Genomic DNA, 24,145 nt, shown 5'->3' with positions numbered 1-24,145 from the left:
CTTTCCTCGCATAACAAATCACCCCAAATCTTTGAGTCTCAAAACAATATTAATTTATTATTTCTCTCAATTTTGCAGTTCAGCTGAGAAGCTCCTCTGCTCGGGTCGTCAGGGCCCACTCATGTGGCTGCAGTTAAACTATAAGGTCAATTGATCGGTGTGTCCAAGATCACCTCAACTCACCTGCCTGGCAGTAGGTGGTGACGAATGGCTAGGGTGCCTTGGTTTCCTCCACATGACCTCTCATCTTCCATGAGCTAGATTTGCTTTCTTACATGGTGGTTGCAGGGCAGTGTTCCCAGAGAAGTGCCCTAAGGTTCAAGGATTATCAAGCCTTTGCTTGTGTCCTGTGTGTCATTGTCCTACCGGTCAGTGTGAGTCACAAAGCCAAGTTAGAGTCAACGTGGGAGGGGAACACAAGAGAGCGTGAGTATCGTGAAGCACAACTCTTTAGGTCATGCTGTAGGGTAGACCAGTAGTCTGCCGTAGAGTAGGGACCATTGCTGTTACAGTCTGCCAAACCATGCTTCTAGAATGAATGAGTCTTTTTGGGGCTCCTTCAAAACTTTAAACACAGTCTCTTTTAAAAAACAGTTATATCTATATAATTTGCTTGCCATCTATAAGCTTCTTTTAAAAAAATTGTCTATTTATTTGGCTGCACAGGATCTTAGCTGCAGCACATGGGATTTTTTACCTCATTGCAGAGTGCAGGTTCTTAGTTGCAGCAAGTGAGATCTAGTTCCCTGACCAGGGATTGAACCCATGCCCCCTGAATTGAGAGCCTGGAGTCTAAGCCACTGGACTACAAGGAAAGTCCTTCTGTCTATAAGCTTCTTTAAGCTAAAACTGCCACATCTGTTTTCCATCCCACCTTCTATTTCCTGGCCTGGTGCAGTAGGCATCCATGCAATACTAGCTGTTAGGGGAGGAGTCCTAGCTCACAACCCAAGGCTCTGTAATTTGTAGGATTGGCAAGACCTCCCTCCTGACCTTTCTCATCAGATACCTGAAGAAACTGCATGGGTTCTGAATCCCCCCCAGTTTATGACTTTTCCAGCTTTCCATAAATCCATGAAAGGATGCTAACTGGTGGGAATGCGCTTTAATCCAAGTTGGTGCTCAGTCACTCAGTTGTGTCCGATTCTTTGCAATCCATGGACTGTATCTGTCCATGGGATTCTCCCGGCAAAGAACACTGGAGTGGGTTGCCATTTCCTCCTCCATGGGATCTTCCCAACCCAGGGGTCAAACCCACGTCTCCTTCATTGGCAGGCAGATTCTTTACCACTGAGCTATGTGGGAAGCCCTGAATCCACGTTAGTCTCTCTATAAAAAGTCTTTTCTGTCACAATCATATTCAGTACCTGCATCCCAGCCAGGTACGGAGTCTCTGAGGTCCCACCCACTGTCTGCGCAGCATTCAGGGTCATACTTCCCTGATCAGGCATCAAACCCCGTGTCCCTTGCAGTAGAAGCAAGGATTCTTAATCACTGGCCTACCAGGGAAGTCTGGTGGGCAGATATTAACAGAGGCCGTAAAAGATGAAACCAAATAGTTGACGTGCTTTGTGTCCTCAGGTGTGCCCGACTCTTTGCCAGCCAGGCTCCTCTGTCTATGGAGTTTTCCAGGCAAGAATACTGGAGTGGGTAGCCATTTCCTCCTTTAGGAGGAATTGGAGGATATTCCCGACCAAGGGATTGAACCCATGTCTCTTTCGTCTCTTGCATTGGCAGGCAGATTCTTTACCACTATGCCACCTGAGGTAGAACATTACTACTTGATGTGTGGAAGAGAGTATCCAGACTGTGGGGGCAGAAAACCAAAAGGTTGAGGAATAAGTGAGGTGATAAATGTGCCCCCATTTAAAAGCCCCCGGCTGTCCTCAATGGATTGCCTGGGTACCAGAGATGGCCTCTGTGGACAAGGTTTGTTTCTGGAGATTTCGTTACCCAAGTTGAAGTGGTTTTTTGCATTAAAATATATACCTGTGGCAGATTCATTTTGATATTTGGCAAAACTAATGCAATTTTGTAACGTTTAAAAATAAAATAAAATTGTAGTTGGAAAAAAAAAAAAGAGATTGAAAAGCGGGTGCTGCCAATATAAGGGAGGAATAGAGAAGGTGGTGGGATGGGTGCCCCTAGGGGGAGCCCAGTAGCAGGGCTGGGAAGTTGCTAGCAGGGAGACGGCCATTGGGTTTCTCTGTGTTCCACATTGTTTGCTACATTTGTGGGTATCCCCTCTACTTCCCACTGGGTGACTCTTTCTTTTTGTAATTTGGGCTCATTGCTCTTGCATTTTTTCAAAAGATGGAGACATGTCAACGTGAGGAAAAGGAGGAATTTTCTAGGCACACAGTGGTCCCAACCTGTACTGGAAGCACCACCTTTTTTTTTTTAATTGAAAGATAGTTGATAGTTTCAGGGATATAATATATGGTGGTAGTTTATTTGCTGAGTCATGTCTGACTCTTGTGACCCCGTGGACTGTAGCCCGCCAGGCTCCTCTGCCCATGAGATTTCTTAGGCAAGAATACTGGAGTGGGTTGCCTTTTCTTTCTCCAGGGAATCTTCCCAACCCAGGGATTGAACCTGCATCTTCTGCTTGACAGGTAGATTCTTTACCACTTAGCCACCTGGGAAGTCCTGAATAATATGTAGGTAGAGACAGGGGAGCCTAGTGGGCTGCCGTCTATGAGGTCACACAGAGTCGGACACGACTGAAGTGACTTAGCAGCAGCAGCAGCAGAGAGAGAGAGAGAGAGATATATATATATATATATATTCTTTTTCAGATTCTTTTCTACTACATGTTATTATGAGACATTGAATATAGTTCCTTGGGCTATACAGTAGGTCCTTGTTGTTTATCTATTTTACATATAGTAGTGTAATTCTGTTAATTCCAAATTCCCACTTCATTCCTCTGCTTCCCCTTTGGTAACTGTAAGTTTGTTTTCTATGTTTGTGGGTCTATTTCTGTTTTGTAAATAAGTTCTTTTTATAATTAAAAAAAATATTCCACATAGTGATATCATGTGGTATTTGTCTTGCTCTGTCTGACTTCACTTTAGTGTGATAATATCTAGGTCCATCCATGTTTCTGCAAATGACGTTATTTCATTCTTTTATGGCTGAGTAGTATTCCATTGTGTATATATACACCACATCTTCTTTGTCCATTCATCTGTTGATGGACATTTAGTTTGCTTCCATGTCTAGGCTGCTGTGAACTGGAACCACTTTTATTTACTATAACATGAAATGAAGGCACAGAGGTCCCTGAGGAGGCCCCGAGTTGCACTCAACGGTAGTTATGTAGGCCCTAAAAGAATTTGTTATGCGGAACAAGAAAAGGCCCTGGGCCTCTCCTAAGCTCTGAAATGGTGAGACGAAAGTCGAACGTAACTAAGCAGAAGAGTTAACCCCAGGCCAAGGACATTAGTAAACGTGAAGAAGCAGAAGAAGAAGCAACAGGTCAGCATTAGCGACAAGGAAGCTATTTCCTGTTTCTGAGAGCTGTGGGCCTCCTGTGTCCTTCGCTCCAGCTCTTGGGAGGGCAGAGATTTGGGGCCTAGCAGAGAAAGTCTCCTTCCTCATGTGAACACAGAAACCCAGGAAACTTCTGTTTTCAGTGTTCCAGGCTGTCTGGTAACTGGAAGGTAAAGCAGCTCGGCCTCCCTGACCCCCAAAACCATGTAGGCAGAGCCTGGACAGTGACCAAGCATGTGTGGGCACCGGAGAGCTGGCCGAATCACCTTTTCTCTTCCACCCTGTCTTGTTGGCCAATGCCCTTTGCACTCTTCCTAAAGCCAGAACCTCTCAAATAATTAACTTTAGCATGTGGAGAAGCTCAGTGGTTCTCCAGTTTGGTCACACATTCTATCACCTGGGGACGCTTTAAACAAACTCACTTCAGCTAGGGTGGGTCCCAGATGTAGGTGTTTTCTCAAAAGCATGCCAAGTGATTTGCAGCCAGGTTGAGAAGAGCTGAAATGACTAATCTGGAGCCAATTTAGAAAGTCAAGTAAACACAGAATTTGTTGATCTTTGGGGTGTCCGAAAAACACCATGTAAATAATTAGCCTTTGGTGAACCAGCAAAACTGAGGAAATTCTGGATATTGTATCCTCTGGGTTGCTTTCTTGAGATAATTCTTGAGGATCTTGTGGGGGGTGTCATTTAGCCTCTGGCCTCCTGAGCTTTCACAGTATGGCAGAATGGATCACGCCTGTGGTCGTCTGCACACAGAAACCACCACTGTGAACTGTGCAGTCTGATGCAATCTTCATCATGACACAGAAAGACAACTTATTGAAGAACAGTACCACTGTCCAGGATGTAAACTTAGAAAGTTTCATTCATAAAGATATTCCAGGCAATTTGTCACAGACTCCCAAAATCCACAAGATGCTATGGAGAGGAAGGACAGCCTTGTTTCAACACTGCCTCTCTTCCTGGTGATCCCATCCCCAACCAGAGCCTCTAAATCTATCTCCTGTGTCATCTTCATACCATGTGTGGACAAGACTGAAAACCAGTGATTCAGCAACTGGAGGGAAGGGGTTACTTCCTTGCTGCTCAACATGCAAAATAGCAGCTCCTCTATTTGGCTTCCGAGTCTGCCTCTTTCAATCACCACCAGCTATGCTTTACTGCTGATGTTCTAAGATTTGGTGACTGCATGTGTGTTCCAACTAGGCACCCTTTCGGCACATCACATCTAAACTCTCTTCTTCTGAAGGCCAGAGTTTGGTTTTTGCTTGCCAATATGTAAAGGACATGCTTTCTGCTTGTCATTTTAATTACTCTCTATTGGACATTTTCCAGTTCTGTTATGTCATCTGTAAGTGCCAGAAAAGAATGACACACATTATTTTGTCAATTTACTATAATTGGATACAAGGATAGGACTGTGATATTTTGTTTCTAGTATTCTTCAGATCAGATCAGATCAGTTGCTCAGTCGTGTCCGACTCTTTGCGACCCCATGAATCGCAGCACGCCAGGCCTCCCTGTCCATCACCAACTCCCGGAGTTCACCCAGACTCACGTCCGTCGAGTCAGTGATGCCATCCAGCCATCTCATCCTCTGTCATCCCCTTCTCCTCCTGCCCCCCACCCCTCCCAGCATCAGAGTCTTTTCCAATGAGTCAACTCTTCGCATGAGGTGGCCAAAGTATTGGAGTTTCAGCTTTAGCATCATTCCTTCCAAAGAAATCCCAGGGCTGATCTCCTTCAGAATGGACTGGTTGGATCTCCTTGCAGTCCAAGGGACTCTCAAGAGTCTTCTCCAACACCACAGTGCAAAAGCATCAATTCTTCGCACTCAGCCTTCTTCACAGTCCAACTCTCACATCCATACATGAACACAGGAAAAACCATAGCCTTGACTAGATGGACCTTTGTTGGCAAAGTAATGTCTCTGCTTTTGAATATGCTATCTAGGTTGGTCATAACTTTCCTTCCAAGGAGTAAGCGGCTTTTAATTTCATGGCTGCGGTCACCATCTGTAGTGATTTTGGAGCCCAGAAAAATAAAGTCTGACGCTGTTTCCACTGTTTCCCCATCTATTTCCCATGAAGTGATGGGACTGGATGCTATGATCTTCGTTTTCCGAATGTTGAGCTTTAAGCCAACTTTTTCACTCTCCACTTTCACTTTCATCAAGAGGCTTTTGAGTTCCTCTTCACTTTCTGCCATAAGGGTGGTGTCATCTGCATATCTGAGGTATTGATATTTCTCCCGGCAATCTTGATTCCAGTTTGTGTTTCTTCCAGCATTCCTATACTTGTTTCTTCTAGTATTCTTATCTGCATGTTATTCTTATCTGCATGCGGGTGCGGGTGTGGGATGGAGGCAGGACAGTAGATTCATGACTTCAAGGAATAGTTTCAGGTTCATGAAATTAGTTTTGTTGAGCTGTTATTCCCTTCTTGTTGCCCATGACACTCAGCTGGCAGGTGCCACCCTCCTGTGCAGCTCTATACAGCCTTGTTCAGCTCTACTCCTGCCACTGCCAGCTCACTGCCTGGCCCTAACTTGGTGTCACCAACAACCTTGGAGATTCCACTGTGTATCTCTTCCCTGAATCATTTATCATCAGGGAAATTAAGACTTGGGTGTTCAGACTGCAGAATAAAAATGAGATAGGTTCTTGCATTGATTTTTAAAAATATTTTTTCCTGTTTTCAAAAAAGTACATGTTCATTTAAGACATTTTGAAAATGAAAATCACTCCTGGGCTGACCACCCAGAGATCATCTCTGCTAATATCTTGGTTTACTGTCTTCCATTCTTTTAGTTAGGGAGCAGAATACACAAAGAGATACAAACTACTTCCCTTTATCTTTTAAAAATATGATATTTGACACACACAAAACACAAACACACCAAGAAACAAAACATCATGAGTAACTGGCAATGATGTCATTTACCTAAGCTCTCTTGGCCTATCATTTCCTCCCACAGGATAACTATTTTCTTGAAGTTTGGGATAATTTTACAAATTGTTTGGCTCTACTTGATTTTAAGCTTTATGAAAAATAGTATCATATTTAAAAAAATTATAGAAGTATTATGGAGGAGGGCAGGGCAACCCAGTCCTGTATTCTTGCCTGGAGAATCCTACAGTCCACGGGGTGGCAAAGAGTCAGACAGGATTGAGCAACGAAGCACTCATCGAAGTATAGTTGATTTACAATGTTGTATTAAAACGGCATCATATTATAATCATAAGTCTCTGCCTTTTTTTTTCACTCAAAAAATACAGTGAGTCATTTTACCAGGTTAATTACGTGGGTATAATTCTTTCATTTTCACTGTTGTTTAATGTTTCCACTGTGAAGATATACACAATTAATTCATTCTTCTCTTACTGTACATTTAGTTTGTTCTTAGTACTTTGCTGTTATAAGCAGTGCTTGAACATGCCTCTCTTTTAAAAAAAAAAAGACTTGACTGTGCCAAGTCTTAGTTGTAACATGTGGGCCTTCAGTTTTTGTTACAACATGTGGGATCTAATTCCCTGACCAGGGATCAAACCCAGCCCCCTGCCTTAGGAGTGGGCCGTCTTAGCTACCTGACCACAAGGGAAGTCCCTTGTACATACCTCTTCATGCACATGTCAAGAGTGCCTTTTGGGTGAAATTATTGAATATGAAGTATGCAAAATTTCATCATTATGAGGCATTGACAAATGGCTGCACCAATTTACATTCCCAGCATTGGTGCATAAGAATTCCCAACTGATCAACCACTTGTTCAACATTTGGAATTGTCAGAACTTAAAACTTTTGCCTTTCTAGTAGCTGTGCAACATTGAACATTAATTTGCATTTTCCTGAATCCTAATGAAATTGAGGATCTTCTTGTATGTTTACTTGCCACATGTGTTTGCTTCTCTATAAAATGTCTGCTTTATACTTTTGCCCTCTTTTCTATTGGGTTGTTTGTCTCACACATATTTTTAAGCAAAATTTTAATCATAGTATACATACTATCTTACACTTTTCCAAGTTATGAAATATTCTTTTACATTGTGATTTTAGTGGCTGTGCTATCTTCTATCTCATGGATATCTCATAATTTAATTAATTAAAGCCCTGTTCCTTTCCCCCTCTCCCCAATTCTTATTTTTAGAATTAACTCTGGTAAGATATCTTAATGCATAAATGTAATTACACATCCACTGAAAGTTTTCATAAAATTAGTTGCAAGAATGTGGATTTCTGGCTCAAAGAATGTCAATATTTTATAAGATTTTGACATTTATTTCCAAATCATCTTCTAGAAAAGTCATATAATTTACATTTCTTAAAAAAAGCTTTAACACGGATATTAAATTTTAAATATTTTGCTAATATAAGTAGTAAATATTAGCAATAAAGAAAACCACATTATCAATTATTATTAATTAATATTAATAATTAATATTAGAATATATTTACTATCCATTGTGTTTCTTCTTTTCCTGATATTAATTCTTTTTCTCCAGTTTACTGTTTGCATTAGACTAAAACTTATATCTAAGTACTATGTTCAAAATGCCTTGGTTTACTTCTTGACATACAGTTGGGTTCATTTTTTTCTATTTGCATTTAGTTACAGGTTTTAATTTTTCTCTACTCTTATTGATTTACTTTTATTATTTGAATGTACATAATATTAACATGGGAGAAGGCAATGGCAACCCACTCCAGTACTCTTGCCTGGAAAATCCTATGGATGGAGGAGCCTGGTAGGCTGCAGTCCATGGGGTCGCTAGGAGTCGGAAACGACTGAGCGAATTCACTTTCACTTTTCACTTTCCACTTTCATACATTGGAGAAGGAAATGGCAACCCACTCCAGTGTTCTTGCTTGGAGAATCCCAGGGACGGGGGAGCCTGGTGGGCTGCCATCTATGGGGTTGCACAGAGTCGGACACGACTGAAGTGACTTAGCAGCAGCAGCAGCAGCAATATTAACATAGCAATGACAAGATGGCCATACACTATATTTGCTTTTGATCTTTGTTTTTATAACTTAATAATCTACCCTGGTAATTACTTTGTATCAATTCATAAAGATACTCTTCATTGCTTCTCAGTAGCCAGTTGTGTGTAAGCATCACAGTTTGCTCAACCGATCTTCTGTGTTTGGGCATTTAGGTAGTTTCCAATATCCTGCAAATACCATTAATGGTGCAATGAAGAAGCTTCCATAGGTAAGAGTACCTATTATTTTGAAGATATCATTTTTAGAATAAATTCCTAGAAGTGGGAGTGCTAGTTTGAAAGGTAAATGTGCAAATGTTCCAGTAGATATTGCTGAATACCCCTCCACAGGGGTTGTACTATTTTCATGCCCTCTGGTAATATTTGTTTCCCTGTAATTTCACCAACAGAGTGAGGCTGTGTATGTCTATCCAGTGGTCCCCACACCATTATTTAAAAATTCCTTTTCACCGCTGCCATTTAACTGGTTATCATATACTGGATTTTTATATTTTTGTTGGATTGATTTCTGTTCGCCATTCAGTTACAATGGTCTTGATATTCATATGTCAGACCCACACTGTTTGCATTTAGGAGGCTCTGTAGTATGTTTTAGTATTTGCTGGGACTAACCACCTCTCATAGCTCCTCATTTTCAGTGTTTTACTAGCTATTCTTGAGTGTTTTTTTCCATATGATCTTTGGTATCAATTTGTCTAGCTCCATAAAAACTTGTGTACATTTTTTGCAGAAGCATGTTAAATTCATAAATTAGCATAAGGGGAACTATCATCTTGATGATATGAGATATTTTAACTGAAACCAAGGGATGTCTTGTTCGAGTATACTTTTGAGTCTTTCAAGATTCCTTTTTATAAAAAAATGTTTATAAAATTAAAAAATTCTTCTTGAAGAACTCTTTTTTTTCAAGTAACTAGATTTATTGAGACATAATTCACTTTCAATCCATCTATTTAAAGTGTGCAGTTCAGTGGGTTTTAGTATATTCATGGAGTTGTATAACTATCACCACAATCAACTTTAGAGCATTTCCAGCATTTCAAAAAGTAAACCTATACCCAATACCAGTCCTTTCCCAGTACCTCAACCCCTCCAGCCTCTGGCAATCGCTAATCTCCTGTCTCTATGGGCTTGCCTATTCTGGACATTTCTTGTATTCAGTTCAGTTCAGTAGCTCAGTCGTGTCTGACTCTTTGCAACCCCATTTCATACATAGAGCAGCATATAATACGTGGTCTTCGGTAACTGGCTTCTTTCACTGGGCATAATATTTTCAAGGTTCATCCATGTTATACCACATACTCCATTAATTTTTTTTATTGTTGAATAATATGCCACTGTATGGATGGATTTACTGTATTTTGTTTATCCATGTCTCAGTTGATAGACTTTTGGGGTTGTTTTCGCTTTTTGGCTATTGGGAATAAGACCCAATGTATATGTATGGGTCTTTGTGTGGGCATATATATTCAAGTTTCTTGGGTATATACCTAGAAGTAGAATTGCTGGGTTAGATGATAACTTTATGTTTAACATTTTCAGGAACTGCCAAGCTGTTTTCCAGAGCAATTGCACTGTTTACATTCCTACTAACAGTGCATCAAATTTCCAATTTCTCCACATCATCACCAAACTTGTTATTGTCTGTGATTTTGGAAATGGGGTGAAGCAGCATCTCACTGTGTCTTTGGTTTATATTACACTAATAGCTAATCATGTTGAACATATGTTTTGAAGAAATCCTTCCCCATTTTTCAATTGGGTTATCTGTCTTATGGTTGTTGTATTGTTCCTACATTCTGGTTATAAGCTCCTTATCATATATATTATTTAGAAATATTTACTCCCATTCTGTAGACTGCCTTTGAACTTTTTTATGGCATCCTTTGACACACAGAAGGTTTTAATTTGGGGTATATATCTGTCTTTTCTTTTGTCATTTGTGTTTGTGGCATTGTATCTAAGAAGGGTTTGCCAAACCCACAATAATAAAGATTTATATTTACGTTTTCTTCTGAGTGTTTTATAGTTTTAGTTTTTATATTTAGGTTGTTGAAGTCCTAAGCAGTACCATAGAATGTGATGGTAATTGGAGATAGTCTTTTAAAAGATGATTAAGTTAAAACTAGGTCGTTAGAGTGGACCCTATTTGTATATGACAGATGTCCTTAGAAGAACAGGAGATTAGAATCAGACAGTCACAGCGCAAAGGGAAGGCCATGTGCGGACACAGGGAGAAGATGGCCATCTACACGCTGAGGAGAGAGGCCTCAGAAGAAATCAACCCTGCTGACACCTTGATCTTGGACTTCTAGCCTCCAGAACTCTGAGGCAATAAGTTGCTGTTCTTTAGGTCAGTCTGTGGTACTTTATTATGGTAATTCTTGCAAAGTAATACGAAAACCACACTAAGTCATTTTACATTATCTTCTTAAAGCACACAGATCTTGTGCTTTTTTGAGAGAGAGAAATAACTTTCTTTCTTTTCCACTAGTATAGGAGTGGCAAACTGCAACCTAGGGACCGTATCTAGTCTGTTGCCTATTTTGGTTAATCCAGTTTATTTGGGACATAGCTGCATCCACTTATTTGCATATTATTTATGGCTGCTTTGGTGCTACAATGGCAGGGTTGAATAGTTAAGCCTGCAACTCAAAGTATTTACTATCTGGGGCTTTAGAAAAAAAATTTCCTGACCCCTGCTCTAGTAGCTACTTAGGATGGGCTTATGTGGACAGTTCTTGCATTTAAAAAAAATTTTTATAGCCTTTGATGCTTTAAAAACAGCATGGATGGATGGATATAAAATCCTTAGCTGGTATTGTCTTTCCTTAAGCTTTTAGGAAATACTGAAAATACTGCATCACTATAGCCTTCCTTTGCTGTTAAGAAGTCTGATGCCAAATATTTTGGTTACAGACTCCCTAACAAACTACCTACCTAAAAGGAAGGCATAAAGAAAGAACCATTTTGATTATAATTTCACAACCTTTGGGGTCAGGAATTCAGGTAGGATTTGACTGGGTGAATATCAGCTGATGACTGGGCTCATACAGAGAATTCATGATGACCTCACTCATCTCAGAAGGATCAGGCAAGATCTCCCTCTCCGTGTAGTCTCAGAACCTCTCCTCAGGGAGTTAGATATTTTACACAGTGAGTCAAGTCATCAAGGGCAAGTGTTCCCAAAGACCTAGGTGGCCTGTTTAAGACTTCTTATCACCTAGGCTTGGAAGTCCCATAACATCACACATTCTGTGGGTCAAGCAATTCACTAGGCCAGCCTGGTTACAGAAAATGTAGTCATCTTTAATGTACTGAAGCCTTATTTTCTTACACTTTTAAATAATTTGCACTTTTTGTATGGAAGCCACGAAGATGATTATTGTTATTTGTTTGTCTATAGTTTTAAGAGAGGAAATGGCAACCCACTCCAGTACTCTTGCCTGGAAAATCCCATGGACGGAGGAGCCTGGTAGGCTACAGTCCATGGGGTCACAAAGAGTCGGACATGACTGAGCAACTTCACTTTCACTTCCTGATGGCTCAGTGGTGAAGATTCTGCCTGCCAATGTGGAAAACACAGATTCGACCCCTGATCGGGGAAGATTCCACATGCCATGGAGCAACTGTGTCTGTGCGACACAACTGTTGAGCTTGTGTTCTAGAGACGGCAAGCTGCGACTACGGCGCCATTGTGCCACAACTGCGGAAGCCCGTGCACCCTAGAGCCTGTGCTCCGCAACAAGAGAAGCCACCGCAACGAGAAGCCCGTGCACCGGAACTAGAGAGTAGCTCCTGCTCACCGCAACTAGAGAAAAGCCCTCACAGCAACGGAGGCCCGGTACGGCCCCAAATAAATAGATGAATAAAATGAATAGCTTTAAGAGACTAGCTCTCAGGATTAATCATTCTGTGGTCATTTCCCCAAGTACGTGTGAGCCCTTTCATTTTGTAAGTTAAGTATTTTCTTATTTCCAGAATGTTTCTTATAGTTTTATCATATGTGGCACTTCAGTTACATATATGTTGGACATTCTTTGATTGTATTCAAAGAATATTCCAAAGAGACAGAGAAACAAACACAGAGGTATGGAGATAGGGAAAGTAGAAATGTTTCAGGGCTTCCGATGGGGTGTATGTAGGAAGTGACAAGAGACTGAGTGGAAAATAAGACAAAGGCTAGATAAATGGAAGGTCTTATGTGCCAGCCATGACACCACAAGCAGCAAATTAAAAAAATTTTTTTCTGACATGCAGTATGGAAAATGGATCAGAAGGAACAAGACTGCAGGAGGAGACACGATAAAATACTACTGCATTAGTCTAGGTAAGAGGGGCTAAGAGGGACAGATTCTAGATTTATGCATGAGGAGAGTCAACAGAATTGTTGACTGTGGTGGTGTATGTGTGTGCTCACTCTTTGCCACCCTTTGCATTGTGGCCTGCCCAGCTCCTCTGTCTGTGGGGTTTTTCAGGCAAGAATACTGAGTGGGTTGCCATTTCCCCCTCCAGGGGATCTTGCTGACCCAAGGATAGAACTGGGGTCTCCTGCATTGGAGGGGAATTCTTTACTGCTGAGCCACTGGGGAAGGTGAGTGTGGTGCTGTTGGGGATAAAGATTCAAGGATGACTCCCAGGTTCTGGGCAACTGAGTGGACAGGAAGGCTAACAGTTTTATTTATTCATTTTTATTTTTTGACCACTCTGTGCAGCAAGTGGGATCTTGCTGTAAGGATCAAACCTGCAACCCTACTCCCTCCATCCCCACCACTGGATCACCAGGGAAGTCCTGATGCTAACAGTTTTTAGAAAAGTAGAGCTTGAGGTGTCTCTAGGACATTCAGGTAGAGATGTCTGGTAGACTTGTATGTGTGTAGAACTCAGGTGAGTGGTCTGAGCTAGTTAACACACTTGGGAGCTGCTGATATATGTGGCAGATGAAGATAGAGTGGACGCAACAGCTCAGGGAGAATGCACTGTATGGGGTGTGATGAAAGCTGAGAACAGGACCTTGGAGACTGAGGAGTAGTCAGAGGGATTAGATGAGTCTTGTTGCAAAGGCCAGGGGGGTGTCAAAAAGAATGGAATGCCCTGTGTTACCAAATGCCACCAGGAGCTCTAGTAATAGAGGACTCAAAAATGGCCTGGGGCGTTGAGGATGAAGTCAGTGCTTACTGACTGAGAGCAGTGCAGTGATGTGGTGGGGACAGAAGCTACACACTATAGGTTGGGGAGTGAGAGGGAGCTGAGTTAGCAGAAATGAGTGTAAACTACTTTTAAGACTTTTGTCAAGGAAAAGACAGGGAAGGAATAGTAACTGGAGTATGATCTAGAGTCACAGAGGTTTCTAACTTTAGGACAAGAAAAACTTCAACATGAATAAATGGTGAAAGCAAAGGACATGTAGGTAAAAGAGGCTGGTAATTTTGAGAGTGAGGGTGATGATTGCGTATGTTTGAAAGATTGCAATATGTTTCTGAGGATGTGAGAATTGATGAAATACAGAACTGAGATGGAGAGATGCTAATATGAATATATTTGAAGTGGTTTAATTTCCAGGATGGCTATCCACATACTGAAATTATTTTGGTTTCAATAAGTATAGCAAACACAGCAAGCAACATTTTTACAGATTTATTTTACATCATTTACACATCTTTCCTCCAAAGGACAGAATCAATGTTTTATCCTTTCACTGCCTCCCACACAGTTGATGCTTAGTGAGTAGTAAATGAATAAACAAAGTGTCTCTTAACCCTGAGTATCTTAACATATTCTGAACATGGTTAAGACCCTGCCTGCAAGTGAAAAAGTCTTCTAAGCATGCAAAACAGTCACAAAATTCATGAGTGATAGGTGATGCCAATTTTTTTTGAGGAATGTTTACTCTCCTTAACAAAGTTGGTTACCAGCACTTCCTTCACCTTAGGGGTTTAAAAATAGGAAGATGAGAGCAGGAGGAAAATGATGCTCTGAAGGCAGGCAGGCAGACCACAGCAGAAGGCGGCACAATCTGCTTTACTATAAGGTGCCAAAAAGCAGTGAAAAACCAGACTCAAAGCACAGGGCTGTCTTAGCTTACAGATTTACATCCGCCACCAACATATCAAAAGTCCTTAAAGAACACTGCTGTTTTCAGCCTTAAATGATGTTGACAAGAATGATCCTATGGGCAGGGAGGTAGGAAGGGAGGTTCAAGAGGGAGGGAACATATGTATACCTATGGCTGATTCATGTTAATGTTTGGCAGAAACCAACACAATTCTGTAAAGCAATTATCTTTCAATTAAAAAAGTCCTTAAAAAAAAAAAGCTTTGCTGTTCCCCGTGTGGCATCATCTCCTGTTTCACATAGTTTGGAAAGGATTCTATCAAAAACGGATATTAAAACAAAAAGCTGATGCAGAGATGGTAAACCTCCGTCGCTCTGTTCCTTTGCGCAAGCTGTTTACCTAAACTTTGATGTCCCCCTCTTTTTTTCCTCCTAGGACTCCTCTCTTTTTCTTCCTTGCAGGCTGAACACAGATGCCACCTCTTCCAGGAACCTCTCCGCATCGTCCAAGCTGAAGTAATCTCTTCCTCCTCTGAGCTCCCACAGCATCTCATAGTGGCTCTGGCTTTGCATGGGTCACCAGACCTGGTTGTTTACACGGCTGCTTTTCCACTAAGTTATGCGCTCCTGGAGACCGGGGACCGTGACCGTGACGGTGTACCCACACAGCACCTGGTACAGCGTTACGGAGCTAGGCACGGAGTCGGTGCTCAGTAAACAGTTTGCTGAGCTGAATTAATTTGGAAATACCACTCAGGGCAGTGTCTCCTGCTCCAGGCGCGGATGATGAATGATTTATGGGGGTGGTTCTTCGCATTTTTTACCTTGTAGTCACGTCGGGCCGAACATCCAGGTGGCGGGGTACATACCTGTGGAGTTGAAACGCACCTCCGCCGCCCGCCGCCGGCTCCCAGGAAAAGCCCGCAGGGGGCAAGTTTCCCCCGCCCTCCCGGAACCGGGCCGCAGGGGGCGGGGTTCGAAGGGAACCCGGCCCGCTGGCCCGCCCCTCCTCGGCGCGGCGGAAGCCCCGCCCCCAGCCGCGCGCTCGCGCAGGCGGCGCGTGCCCGCCCCCAGCCCTGCGCCCTCGCGCCCTCGCGCCCTCGCACCGGGGGCGGGCTCGCTGCGCGTGCCAGGAGGGTAAGCGGCGCGAGCCGGGTTCCTGAGACCGTTCGCCGCGGGGGCGGCTCCGGGGCCTTAGCGGGCGCCGCCACCGCCACAGCCGCGGGGGCCGGGCCGGAGGAGGCGGAGGAGGTTGCAGTCGCCGGAGACCTTCTTGACGCCCCCAGATCCGGCCGGGAAGTGAGTACGGCGGGGGTTTGCGGCCGCTGCCCCAGGCTGCGGGAGAGGAGCGCGGTGCCGGAGCCTCGCGCCCGCAAGGAGCTGGAAGGCGCCCGCGCAGCGCCCGCACCCCGGGAGCCTGCGGAGGTTTGCAGGGCCGGGAGCGGCGGAGACGGCGCGCCGGGATCCGGGGCAGCTGCACCGCGCGCGCTGTGAACGGAGACCGCGCCGCGCTCCCGGCCCTGGAGGGGCGAGTGGAGAGGATGGAGCGGACTCCCGGGCCGGCGTTGCCGGCCTCTGAGCCGCGCGGGTCGGGTAGGGGGTTCCGGTGTTCCGATCGCGCTTTGGCCGGCGGACACGGAGCCGGGGTGCGGGCACAGGGTGATGCTGCCCGAGCCCGGCTTGGTGGAAGGAGGCTCTGCATTAGGTGTTGAAGGGGGCGAAGGAGGCAGGTCCTGGCAGAGGGCAGGTGAGGCAGGCAGGCCCTGGCAGAGGGAAGGGAATTTATTTCAGATCATCCCTAAACACTGTTTCCCGAGGCGCCTAACTGTGACCCTGTGCACCGAGGTCACCCTTTTAAGGAAAGTGTCCTGAGAGGAGGAAGGATGCAACTAACGAATGCTTGCTGTTAAATTCCTGTGCCAGGCCTTGGGATTAGGAAGACCTTCCAGCAGCCTCAGCCAACAGTTTGTTGGTTAACTACCTTGGGTAGAGAACCGTAGTCAGCACTGGGGTCACAGTTGTGTAAAGCACAACCATCATTTGCTACTTAGGTGCTGGCAGTTTGGTTGTAAAGGTTTGCGTAAGAAATACAAAGCAGCTTTGAATTTTGTCTCTTTGACTTTGTCTTCTTCCCAGTAGTATTGGGAAATTGGAGCCATAAAATTGCTTGGTTTGAGGATTAAAGCAAGGAGGGTCAAGGAAGCTTGTGGGAGGTATTTGGGAGAGCTTTATAGACACTTCTGTGTAACATTTAAAGAGAGAGAAGGAAAAAAGGAAATTGGAAAGAGAAAGTTCCCTTTCTTCCCAAGCAGCAGGCACTGAATACCTGCATACTGCATGAATGAATGGAGCAAGCAAGGTTTTGCTCTATTTTATGCGGAGCACTGTTGATCAATGTGATGTTAGGGATGCTGATGGACTTCCCTTGTCCCTCAAGTTTCCTCTCTCTCTCCTGCCCTGTAAGAGGTTCTTCGGTTTGGGCTAAGAGTTGTCGTATCTTGTGGCCGTGCTGCCACTTACACAACTTTATTCTGTGTTGACTGCCAGGAGCTTACTCCTGGGGTCATTGCTTCAAACCATCCCATCCTGGCCCTTCTCTCTTCTGTCGCTGGAGGAAGGGGAGAACGTCTGTCCAGAGAGCATGCTTTCATTTTTATCTTGGCTCTTGCATCTTAGATCTGTGGTCAGAGAATGTGACTCTGCTCTTCCATGAGGGCTGGAACTCTGCGTTTTTTCCTACCTTCATTGAATTTCTGGACTCTCAAGCTCCAGGCCGCTGTTTCAGTTGCCTGGGTTGCAGTGCCTGTTGGGTTACTTTGTCTGCCAAACTAAAACTTGACCTTTTATGAGTTCTGGGAGGATTTTTATCATACATCAGTGGAATTACCTTTGAAGGCGGTTGTGTAGTCAGAGTAGTGTTGGCAGGACTTTTGAGTGTCCACTATGAGTGAGAGAGAAAATTTCTACTTAGGAAGTCAGATTTAAAACCAATGGAATTGGTTTAAAGCACTTACTTTATATCTTTAAATCTCTTAGGACCTATGTTTCCTTGTATAAAAATAAACTATTAATTCAAATTTGGCCTTGTGTGGTAAGCCTTGAAGAACTAAGTCAATTTCTCTTTAGTTTAGGACGGTGCACTTAATTAAGAGTGCAACCATCAGGTGTCTACTAGTTCTTCTTTTGGGGTGGCTCAGTGCTGTACTTTAGGATGCCTTGTTCTCCGTTTTCTCAGTAATATTGTGTTTTATTTATTTATATACTTAGTTTACATTTAGAAGTAGAAGTGTTCGTCGCTCAGTCATGTCTGACTCTTTGCGACCCCATGGATTGTAGCCTGCCAGGCTCCTCTGTCCATGGAATTCTCCAGGCAAGATTACTGGAGTGGGTTGCCATTTATTTCTAAATCACCTTTATTGATGTTTGCACAGATGTCCTGTGCAGAGTTGGTGGAGTTTGAAAAATGTATATACACATCTTCCTCAGCTTCTGATGGGGTTATGTCTGATAAACCCACTGTAAGTTGAAAGTACAGTAGGTTAAAAATGCATTTAATACACCCCGTCTGCCAAACATCATAGCTTAAGCTAGCCTATCTTAAACATGCTCAGAACACTTACATTAACCTGCAGTTGGGCAAAATCATCTAAAACACAATGCCTGTGTTATAATAAAGTGTTGAATGTTTCATGTAGTTTACTGAAACTGTACTGAAAGTGAAAAGCAGAGTGGTTTTAAGTGTCTCAGCTGTTTATCCTGCTGATCTTGGGGCTGACCAGGAGCCTGGTGTCACGAGTATCATACTGCATATTGCTAGCCAGGGAAAGGGTCAAAATTCAGATTTGAAGTAGTTTCAATGAATGCGTATTGCTTTTGCAGCATCATGAAGTCAAAAATCATAAGTCAAATGATCATAAGTTGGGGACTGTCTACTTTGTAACCACTATGCCAACAAAGATAAAGAAGTTTACATCACTCCAGAAACTCCCTCATGCTGGTTTGCAATACCCTCATTTCCTCTTACTTTATTTATTTCTAGTTACACAAGCATCAGGGCCGTGGCATTGGTGCAGGAAGTATACTGCTGGGTTTTAGGGGTTGCCATTCACACAGGAATCCCTGTGAGTGGCAGTTCCTGGGGTTTCGTTCTGCAGCCTGGAGCTGTGTCCTGCAGCTGTGCAAATGGCTCATGAATGCACACTTTCTCATAAAAGGCTCAAACAGAACATATAGAAGAAAACCCGCCTTGACCCACTCCTTCTCCACTGAAACTGCAGTTAGCAGTTTGTTGTGATCCTTCCAGACCTTTCCCTATGTATTATCATCTACATATAGGTAATAAAAATAGGCTTCCCCCCACACCCACATTAATGACAAGATACTGTACACACTGGTCTGCAACATTCTAACAGAATGCCTGAAATCTTTCCATGATGGAACACAAAGATCTACCTGATTCTTCTTGATTCCTACACAATCCCGTATGTAGTACCTATTGTACAATAGTTTATTTAATCCTCTGCTCATTAATGGCCATTACAGCTGTTTGCCATTTTACACATTATTGTAGTGAGTGAAAAGTAGAATTGCTGCATCAGAGGAGTATATGCTTTAAATTAGTTGATGGAGATTTAACCATGTTGCCACGTGAAGCTCTGGTTCATTTATTTTTAAATGCTGAGTAGTGTTCTGTTGTAGACTTAAGTCACTGTTTATGTGTCCTTTGCTCCCTGTGGGACAGTTAGGTTACTTTGGATACTAATTCATAGGTGTATGTGTTCCCAGTCCGTCCTTCCAGTTGGAGGCATGTTAACAATGTCTTCCGTTGTTTACAAGTTTTGCATTTTAATGTGTTTATGAAAAAATTTCCATTAAATAAAAAAAAAGTTTGTTTCCCTGTCTAGTTTAAGTAATTTTCTCTGCCCCAGGGTATGAATTAGATATATCTGTATTTTCTTCTAAAATTAAAAAAGAGGTTTTGCTTTCTGTGTGGTGTTCCTATATGGAATAATGGAGTGATATGATTTTTTTTTCAATTTGGATAACCACTTTTTCAACACTTTTTCTCATTTTTATCTTTTTAAATTATTTATTTAGCTGTGCCAGGTGTTAGTTGTGACACGTGCGATCTAGTTCCCTGACCAGGGATTGAACCCAGGCCCCTTGCGTTGGGAGTGCCGAGTCTTAGCCACTGGACCACCAGGGAAGTTCCTCTCACATTTTTTTTTTATTGTGGTAAAATATGCATAACATAAAATTTACTATTTTAATCATTGTTAATTGTACAGTTCTGTGGCGTTAAGTACATTTTTCATTGTTGTATAACCATCACTCTCCATTTGCAGAATGGATTTCCATTTCCATTTTTATCTTTCTCAACCGAAACTCTGTATCCATTAAGCACTAACTTCCCATCCTTTTCTCCCTCCAGCCCCTGGCAACCACCATTCTGCTTTTTGTCTCTGTGAACTTGACTACTAGAGGTAGAAATCATACAACATTTTTTACTATATTTGTGACAATATTTGTGACAACTGGTGGATAAATATGATACATTATTATTAACTTAAGTTCATTTTTATACTAGAGTTCTCTTTTGTGTTGTGCAGTTCTCTGCAGTTTGACAAATGCAAAATGTTATCACATGACATTTCATGAAATATCATTGTATCACACAGAATAATTTCACTGCCCCCAAATCCCCTGTATTCCACCCATTCATTCCTCCTTCCCTTCTTCTGAGCTCCTGCTAGCCACTGATTATTTTACTGTGCCTATAGTTTTCTCTTTTCCAGAATGTCACATAGTTTGGATCATATAGTATTGTAGCCTCTCAGACTGGTCTCTTTCACTTTGCATTATGCTTTTAAGTTTCCTCTGTGTGCCTGATAGCGTCTTTCTTTTTATTGCTGAATAATAATTCATTGTATGAAAAGTACCACAGTTATGTTTATCCATTCATCTGTTGAGGGACATGTTGGTTACTTCTAGCTTTTGGCAGTTATGAATAAAGCTTCTATAAATATTCATGTGCAGGTTTTTGTGTGGACATGGTTTTCAGCTTTCTTGAGTAAATGCCTAGAAGCAGGATTGCTGGATGGTCTGTTTAGCTTTGTAAGAAACTGCCTGTCTTCCAAAGTGGCTGTCCAGTTTTGCACTCCCAATAATTTAAAAAGCATATATCCTTGCACCCTAAATGTACTTAAAAAAATAAGTCTTTGTCAGACAGTTCTGTAAAATTAAACTTCATCTGGTATGGATTTATGGATTTATATTCTCATTGTTGCTTTTATGGGCTGTCTTTCTTAGCACTATATTTCTATATGTTTTGAAGTTTTGTTTTTTTTTTTTAATTTTTAAACTTTACAATATTGTGTTAGTTTTGCCAAATATCGAAATGAATCTGCCACAGGTATACATGTGTTCCCCATCCTGAACCCTCCTCCTCCTCCCTCCCCATACTATCCCTCTGGGACGTCCCAGTTGTTTTGAAGTTTTGCAGACTCAAAAAAAAAAAAAAAAAGGAAGAGAACTGCTGATTTTGTTTCTCTTAGTTCTGTGGTCACCCTTCTCTGGTGATATTTCAAGTGCTTCCATTGATTGACTGGACTCTGGCCAAGAAATCAGATCTGGTAATGGTCAGAGTCCTGCTCTTTGAGGTAATTTGGGCTATTTTAGATCCACTCACAGTGTGTGTAAATGTCTTGGTTCAATTCCTGGTTGCGAGGTTGTGTTTTTATCTTCTCGCCTTTCTGGGTTCTGAAAGGTGAGAAGATAAACTATGGCCATATAAGCCATAGTTCTAGGCAGAGACCGACAGTGATATTTTTTAGCTTCCTTTGAGCTCTAGCCTCATCCTTGACTTTGAACAGTGAATCTGGCTCAAGTGTCCCCTGTTTCTGCAGCTCCTTGGCTCTGTGTCACTGTGGCTTTGCAACAAGTCTACACTTGTTCCAGACTCAAGAGTCCAGCAAACCTGTAGCTTTGGTCCGGCTCACAGTTTTGTGTATCTGTTCTGTTTCTGCTCCAGGTGGAGGCTTATCTTGTTTTTGAGCCTTTTTAGTAGCTGATATTAAAAAATATCTTTTACAGTGTATTTGGAGCAAAGGGGATACAGTCAAGTGTTTATTTACTGTGCTGCTTTGACTGGAAGGCTTAACTGATGAGGCGTCTTACTAAGCTTTATGCCACTTATCTTGTTTCTTGTGTTATTGCAATGCCTAGACCCTCCAGAGCAAAGGTTGAATAGGAAAAGTTGAATGCCCAATGATAACGGGCATTTTAGTCTTTTTCCTGAATGGAAATGCTTCCAGTGTTTCACTATTAGATATGATACTTACTAAACGTTTCTGGTAGATGTCTTTTGTCAATTTAAGGAAGTTTCCTTCTAGGTTTATATTTTTATTGGGTGTTGAGTTTTATTGAGGGCTTTTTTGGCATTTGTTGAAATTATCAGTTTTGTCTTGAGTATGTTAACCTAAGACAGACCTTTCTGAGTTGTAGATAACTGAGAGAAACAGATACATTGTATGATTTACTTGTTAATGTGTTTTTAACATTAAATGAACTTTTCAAGAAAATACATTTTGATCTTGAGTTTTTATGTATTAACAATATTGTTATTGTTTCTAAGTCCAACTCTTTTGCAACCCCATGGACTGTAGGCCACCAGGCTCCTCTGTTCATGGAATTTCCCAGGCAAGAATACTGGCATGGGTTGCCATTTCCTTTTCCAGGGGATCTTCTCAACCTAGGGATCAAGCGTGTATCTCCTGCATTGGCATTCTTTACCACTGAGCCACCTGGGAAGCCTATTAATAATATTATATATAAGCTATATTGTATGTTATATTGTAGCATTTCAGCAATAATTAGGTTTGGACTAAATATTCCTATAACTAAGTCTCACTATAATCAAATAGTGTACAGTAAAAAAAAAAAATTTTTTTTTTGTGGGGGTAACTTTTGGGACTTTCTTTTAGCCCCTAACCATTCCAGCTTCTTCCTGGTTTCTTTTTGTAGACTAAGTTTTTTTGTTTTTGTTTTTATCTCTGCTTGCTCTGTCTCTACTTGCTAGAGAGAGACTTTCTTCTGCAACTAATAACAACTACTGACATACAGGCTACTGTATGTCAAGAGGTTTTCAAGATAATGGCTACACTTTAAACTTTACAACTGTGGAAACATCTGCAATGTTTGAGTGGGGAAAAAGAGCTCAGAGAAGTTACAACTTGTTTAGGGCAGCACAGCTAATTAGTGATAGGGGTCATATTTGAACCAGGTCCGACTTTAAAGCCCATGTTCTTTCTACATGCTGTCTCTAAACCAGACTTGTATGTTCCAGTTTCAACTTGGGCTTTGTTTTTGACTTACCCAAATGATCCCTGAGCTTGGTGATATGACCACTTTGTGTCTCTAATGTGGTTGCCCTGAAAGACTCTTCGTTTAGCCAGATACTTTGTTGCTTTTTTACCAGTGTGATGTTTTACATGTTCTTGAGCAGCAGCTTATAGTGATTAAACCTTTTTAAACTGCGCAAACAAAAATAGGATAAATAGTATCATGGTTAAACATGTGGTCTCCTGAGTAAATTATTTTTGGACCTTGAGTTTATTTTCCTTTAACTTTTTAAATATTGTGAAATATTGGCCCTCAAAGAGGTATAGAGAATAAAAATAGTGAATACCTGTGTACACACCACTTAAGAAAATAGGCTTCTTTTGAAGTTGAACCTCCACTCCTTCCCAGTTATATTTTCCTCCCCTTCTGAGGGAATCACTGTTCTGTGTTTGATGCTTTTCATTCCTGTACATGTTTTCATACTTTCATTATATATGTAAATAGCCCTAAAATGTATATTACTGTTTTGCAGTAAATATACAGTAAAAAAAAATATTCAGTAAAAAAACTCTCTATATTAACAGTATTAATTATATCTTTTTGTAGCTTTTTTTCTTGCAGTATTTTGAGACCCATCCATATGGACTATATGTAGCTCTGAAAGTGAAAGTCGCTCAGTCCTGTGCAGCTCTTTGCAACCCCATAGACTGTGTCCATGGAATTCTCCAGGCCAGAATACTGGGTAGCCTTTCCCTTCTCCAGGGGATCTTCCCAACCCAGGAATTGAACCCAGGTCTCCCACATTGCAGACGAATTCTTTACCAGCTGAGCCACAAGGAAAGCCCAAGAATACTGGAGTAGGTAGCCTATCCCTTCTCCAGCAGATCGTCCTGACCCAGGAATCAAACTGGGGTCTCCTGCATTGCAGGTGGATTCTTTACCAGCTGAGCCATCAGGGAAGCCCATATGTAGCTCTGGTGGATCCATTTTCTTGGCTGTACAGGATTCTGTTATTGGGCTATATCACAGTTTATTTTTATGTTTTCCTGTGGATTGAGAATTAATGTGCTCTGTTTTTTTTTCTTGCTGTTACAGAAAATGTTGTTTTGAATATTCTTGTCATGTCTGTGTGCACAGCACATGTCTTTTATAGTGTGTACTTGGAGCAACCCGCTGGTATGCGTGCCATGCGCATCTTCAACCTTTGTGGTAATTGCTAGATTCCACTCTGAAGTGGTTTCCCAATTAACA

At 42.0% G+C, this 24,145-nt stretch overlaps 1 protein-coding gene and 1 long non-coding RNA gene across 7 annotated transcripts in view; both read left to right on the top strand.

The window, feature by feature from the left end:
* Nucleotides 1-12,069: 12,069 nt before the first annotated feature.
* On the top strand, nucleotides 12,070-15,451 carry LOC138989971 (uncharacterized). The gene is made up of 3 exons (XR_011466161.1): nucleotides 12,070-12,344; nucleotides 12,761-12,830; nucleotides 15,017-15,451. It is a non-coding gene; the product is annotated as an uncharacterized lncRNA (long non-coding RNA).
* Nucleotides 15,452-15,604: 153 nt separating this feature from the next.
* Nucleotides 15,605-24,145, top strand: part of DTNB (dystrobrevin beta) — a 241,721-nt gene continuing 233,180 nt past the window's right edge. For 4 of the 6 annotated variants that reach the window (XM_070379236.1, XM_070379235.1, XM_070379233.1 and 1 more), the window contains exon 1: nucleotides 15,606-15,853. The gene's annotated coding sequence lies outside the window, so the exon portion shown is untranslated. Of the gene's footprint in view, nucleotides 15,854-24,145 lie in introns of all 6 variants that reach the window. The other 2 variants (XM_070379231.1, XM_070379234.1) reach the window with 2 other exon arrangements.

This window comes from Bos mutus, chromosome 11, assembly GCF_027580195.1.
Source record: "Bos mutus isolate GX-2022 chromosome 11, NWIPB_WYAK_1.1, whole genome shotgun sequence".
In the NCBI taxonomy this organism is placed as follows: domain Eukaryota; kingdom Metazoa; phylum Chordata; class Mammalia; order Artiodactyla; family Bovidae; genus Bos; species Bos mutus.
This window is presented reverse-complemented; position numbering and strand designations above follow the sequence as displayed.